We start from the raw sequence: 6,000 nt of genomic DNA on the forward strand, positions 1-6,000 counted from the left end.
TATATCTTGAAGGGGTGCAATATTTTATACAAGTTCATGAGCTTTGTTCAATAGATGATGTTCAAGAAAGGTATTCACAATTGAGATGAAAAATGGCCATCTTTCTTTTACCATTGGAAAAACCATTTATTGCTACCCCTTTGAGCCAATCATCATTTTTTTTTTTAAGAACCCCAACCAAGGATCACCCTCTACACTGAAGGGTAAATTTTGAAAAAAAAAAAAAAAAAAAAACACCACAAAAGGTCTCGAAGATGAAAAGAGAAAGAAAAGCAAAAAGAAAAATAAATGCCACACATGATTTGAGGCAAAGTAATGAGATCCTTTGTGTGAGGAAAGAAAAAGTAGTGAAATGATGTGGGGCAAAATGCCAAGTTGTATCAAATGATCCTTTGGTTTTGAACCTTTTTAATATATGTTTTGAGCCTATTATATCCATTTTTTTTTTTACCCTTCACCTTGGCCTACATTACAGCCTTGAAAAGTCCATTTAGATCAAGTGTGAATACTCAACTTGAATGATCATATGTTGAACAAAGGTATGCTCACGAGGAAGCAATGAAATCATGCTCTAAAGTTAGACGTATGAAAGATATCAACAATGGATGAAAAAAAGATGATGAAAAAAAAAAAAAGAAAAAAAAAAGAAAAAAAAAGAAAAAATGAGAAAAAAAAAAGAAGGAAAAAAATGAGAAAATGAAAAAAAGAGATTCAAATTGAAAACCTGAAAGGGTGATCTTAGTAGAAAAAAAATTAGGTCAAATGGCTCACATGAATGAAAGATCAAAGACATCTGAAGATCCCTCAAAGACTGGGGCAGAGTTCGCCAAGCTCAAGATGACTTCAACAGTAAATGGAATGAGTTTTTGAAAAAAAATCCTAGATTAATGTTGAAAATTGTCTGAATATTCATCATTTGGACATACCATTCACCCCAATGACATGTATCCAATTTATTTCGTTTCCCATTTGTTTTGTACCAAAACAGATCTTCATTATTTATCTTTACCATAATTCACCTTGTGTTCTCTTATCATTACACCCCTAAAATGAATTGAGAAAATGCTTGATTGCATTGTATTTGTCAGGATTTGAAATGATAATGAATGAATGAATATGTGCTTAAAAGAGTCTTGCATTCATTTGAAAAGAAATCTAAGATGATGGTGGAGACAAAATGAAGAAATGGTAGAAACCTGGAGGAGATGATTTAGAAGGATATATGATGAAGAAATGGGGCAGTGATACAACCAAGTGATGAGTACGAGGATGAATTGATCAATATGACCTGCAAGTTATGATTGAATGATGAGAACAATCACTGGACAGAGTTTGTTTTGGGAATGGTTAATGCTGAGACAATGACCCAGTGATGGTGGATGAAACTTGTTTTGAAATTTACTAGTGCTGAGAAATTCATTGAATGATGGTCAAGTGATGATCGATTGATGAAGCTTATTCCAAAGTATTGAAAAACAGAACAAGGAAGAATCTGAGTGGAAGAGACAATTAAGAGCTACACTAGTTCGATCTTAGAAGAGCAGTGCAATTGGATCCTTGAGGAATCAAAGGGCTTGACACCTAAGAAAAAAAGAGCTTGAGAAACTTGAGTACCATACATTGAACAAGAATTAATTGGCCAACATTTGCATAGCATGCATTGAAAATCATGCACATTGCATAGCATACACTACTTTCAAGAAAGTATAGTGTACAAATTCAAGAAGCAGGGGTGTTCCAACATCTCACATGGAAAAGACAGATATGAAAAGACTTTGCAAGTTTGAGAAGAAACTTGTCAGGTAAGTTCCTAATCCTTGAAATAGGATGTCTCTTGGTATCAGGGTTGATTTATAAGACCTTTGGGCATAATCTCCTGAAATCCCTTCAAACACAACTTTCAACTCCTTCAGACATGATCGTCTAGGAGTATTTACTTTTCAAAGTTCGTTGCCTCTGTTTAGAGGAGCAATTTACTTTTCAAAGTTCGTTGCCTCTGTTTAGAGGAGCAATTTACTTTTCAAAGTTCGTTGCCTCTGTTTAGAGGAGCAATTTACTTTTCAAAGTTCGTTGCCTCTGTCTAGAGGAGCAATTTACTTTTCAAAGTCGTGGTGCCTCTGTTTAGAGGAGCAATTTACTTTTCCAAAGTCGTGGTACCTCTGTTTAGAGGAGCAATTTACTTTTCAAAGTTCGTTGCCTCTGTTTAGAGGAGCAATTTACTTTTCAAAGTTCGGTGCCTCTGTTTAGAGGAGCAATTTATTTTTTCAAAGTCGTGGTACCTCTGTTGAGAGGAGCAATTTACTTTTCAAAAGTCGTGGTGCCTCTGTTGAGAGGAGCAATTTATTTTTCCAAAGTCGTGGTGCCTCTGTTTAGAGGAGCAATTTACTTTTCAAAGTCGTGGTGCCTCTGTTGAGAGGAGCAATTTATTTTTCCAAAGTCGTGGTGCCTCTGTTGAGAGGAGCAATTTACTTTCCAAAGTCCGTTGCCTCTGTTTAGAGGAGCAATTTACTTTCCAAAGTCGTGGTACCTCTGTTTAGAGGAGCAATTTACTTTTCCAAAGTCGTGGTGCCTCTGTTTAGAGGAGCAATTTACTTTTCAAAGTTCGTTGCCTCTGTTTAGAGGGGCAATTTACTTTTCCAAGTTCCTTGGCTCTGTTTAGAGGAGCAATTTACTTTCCAAAGTCGTGGTACCTCTGTTTAGAGGAGCAATTTACTTTTCAAAAGTCGTGGTGCCTCTGTTTAGAGGAGCTTTGGTAAAAAAAAAAAAAAAACAAAAAACAAAAAAACAAAAAAACAAAAAACAAAAAAATAAAAAACAAAAACACAAAAAACAAAAAAAAAAAACAAAAAATGACAATGTTGATTTGAGTCTTGATTGGGTGTCTATGTCTTTGCGCAATTTCTGTTTCACAGAAAATGTGCAAAGAGGGGCAGCTGTAGACACCCCATTTTGTCCGGGATTCTTTGTCAATTGAGACTAATCCAAGCTCAGTTGTAGGGATTTTTATTCATTTCTATTTTAGATTTTTTTTATTTCATATTTATCATTTTTTTATTATCTAATTATTTTTTTTTTTTAAAAAAAAAAGAAAGATTGAGATTAAGTTGGATGATGATCAAAAAGCATGATTGGTGGCTAATCTTTAGCGTTGGAGGACTAAGTGGAATAGAACTGAAATTCTATAAAAAACAGCATGGTTTTATAAAACGAAAAAAAGATGGAGGAGAAATCGGAATAGGAGAGAAGAAGAATCCGAATAGGAGACGGAAAAAAAAGAGGAAGGAGGAGAGAAGAAAAATCCGAATAAAAGGGGGAGAAACACAGAAAACATGGGCAACAAGTCAAAACCCCAAGAAAACTGAAAATCCTTTAATCTGGGGTTTAGGGTTTTACCCCCCACCAGCTACCGCCACCACTATTCCATCATGGCATGATTCCCAAGATCCACAGTTCGTCGCCTCCTTTACACCTTTTACTCAACCAAACCGATGCCATTATCTTCCTCCTCGCCACTCCGCCACTCTCTCCTCGTTATCACTTCGTTCGGAGACTGTTTTTTGTGTTTCCTTGTTACTTCGTTTCTTGATAGCTATGGCTTTTTTTAGTCGAGAAAACTTTTAGCGACCGTGAGTACAAGGTCAAGGACATGTCCCAGGCCGACTTCGGTTGTCTCGAGATTGAGTTGGTTGAGGTGAAAATGCCCGGTCTCATGGCATGCAGAGCCGAGTTCGGCCCTGCCCAGCCTTTCAAAGGAGCCAAAATCACTGGTTCTCTCCACATGACGATCCAAACCGCTGTTCTTATCGAAACACTAACTGCCCTTGGAACCGAAGTCCGTTGGTGCTCTTGCAACATTTTCTCAATCCAAGACCACGCCGCCGCCGCCATTGCTCGTGAATCTGCCTCTGTATTCGCCTGGAAAGGTGAGACTCTCCAGGAATACTGGTGGTGTACTGAGAGAGCTCTCGACTGGGGTCCCACTGGTGGACCTGATCTGATCGTGGATGATGGTGGGGATGCTACTTTGTTGATCCATGAAAGAGTTAAAGCCGAGGAGGTTTATGAGAAAACTGAGCAGTTCCCAAATCTGTATTCTACCGATAACGTTGAGTTTCAGATTGTTTTGACGATAATTAAAGATGGGTTAAAGATAGATCCTAAGAAGTACATCAAGATGAATGAGAGATTGGTTGGTGTTTCTGAGGAAACTACAACTGGCGTTAAGAGGCTTTATCAGATGCAGGCGAATGAAACCTTGTTGTTCCCTGCTATTAATGTCAATGACCCTGTCACCAAGAGCAAGTTTGATAACTTGTACGGGTGCCGTCACTCTCTTCCTGATGGTTTGATGAAAGCTACCGATGTCATGATTGCTGGCAAGATTGCTGTTGTATGTGATTATGGTGATGTTGGTAAAAGCTGTGCTGCTGCCTTGAAGCAAGCTGGTGCTCGTGTCGTTGTCACTAAGATTGATCCCATCTGTACCCTTCAGGCTCTTATGGAAGGACTTCAGGTTCTGACACTTGAGGATGTTGTCTCTCAGGCTGATATCTTTGTAACTACAACCGGTAACAAGGACATCGTCATGGTTGATCACATGAAGAAGATGAAGAATAATGCCATTGTTTACAACATTGTTCATTTCGACAATGAAATTGACGTGTTAAGTCTTGAGAACTATCCCGGTGCAAGAGCATCACTATCAAGACTCGAACTAATAAATGTTTTTTTTTTTCTGAAACCAACTTAGGCATCATTGTGTTTCCTAATGGGCGTCGGCTGGTGGGAAAAAGCAGAAAAAAAGTGCCCTGACTGCAAGTCCAAGAAAGAGAGAAGCAAACAAAAGAAAAACAAACAGTTTAGGGAAAGTTGAAAGTATCAATTTCCCTTAAAAAATTTTTTTTTTCAAATGTTTTGAGGAAAAGTTGAAAGTATCAATTTTTTTTAAAAATAAATTTCCAAAAAAATATTTTTGGGGAAAAGTTGAAAGTATCAATTTTCTCTACAAAAAAAAATTTATTCTTTCCTTCCTTTCTATCTTAATTTTGATTTTATTTTTTTTTCTTTAAATAATCCGACGACGGAGCCTCTGCAAGTGAAACAATAGTTTTTCTTGCATACTCTTGAGGTGAGAGAATTTTCTCAATTTTCTGCTAAAAGTATTAGAGTCAATTGAGAATAATTTTCAATAATTAATTACTTGGTAAAATTTTAAGGCTTTTGGATAACACGAATTTCAGCTGGTACCATCTTTTGATGGGCGTTGTGAAGGTGCTATAACCTTCCTCACACGTAACCGAACTCCCGAACTCTGTTCTGGTTAGTAGACCTGAACCTATTCTTTTAGGGACCCTTAAACTTAGGTGTTCCTTAAAAGGACAGATTCTTTAGGTGGCCAATCGCACCTAGATAAAAAAGATTGGTGGCGACTCCCTTAAGTCAATGTCTAGCGATAGATCCCCGGATCTAGACGTTATGACAGTTCCCATTAATTTTTTTTTCATAGTAAATAAAAATGTATTTTTTTCTAAAGAGGAATATTGTAAAAATGTACATCGTACTTTATTGTTAGCATCATATGCATCATAACCAGAGGCGAAGCCTCGTTGGAACCTAGGGGGGCCTTGCTCTATTGACGAGCCTAATCATATAGCTTAAAAAATTGGTAGCTTATAAAACTAAAACCGACAACTGTTGGTAATAAATTTTTAACTTTCTTAACTTTTTAAAACTTCATAATTTATTATTCGAAGAAAAAAAGAAAAAACTAGCCGTAACATTTCCCACTCTTTCATATGACAGCATGATGTACTTCTTTATATGAGCAGTGTTGAAAGACAATTGTATAAGCAATTATTTTTAGTACTCTTTCACTGTTTAATATATTATATTATATATATTATAATTATTTTATATATTTAAATTTAATTTAGTTGGCTCTCACATTAAAATTGTTATTTGTTAATTTTATTTTTTATTTTTAATTTAAGTTTGATAATT

The 6,000-nt window shown here is 36.3% G+C and overlaps 1 pseudogene; it reads left to right on the forward strand.

Annotated features, from left to right (window-relative positions):
* Window positions 1-3,582: 3,582 nt before the first annotated feature.
* LOC149511570 (adenosylhomocysteinase 1 pseudogene) lies at window positions 3,583-4,812 on the forward strand (annotated as a pseudogene).
* Window positions 4,813-6,000: the final 1,188 nt, after the last annotated feature.

Source organism: Durio zibethinus, chromosome 25, assembly GCF_047325235.1.
Source record: "Durio zibethinus cultivar Kanyao isolate XHJ-2024 chromosome 25, ASM4732523v1, whole genome shotgun sequence".
Lineage (NCBI taxonomy): Eukaryota > Viridiplantae > Streptophyta > Magnoliopsida > Malvales > Malvaceae > Durio > Durio zibethinus.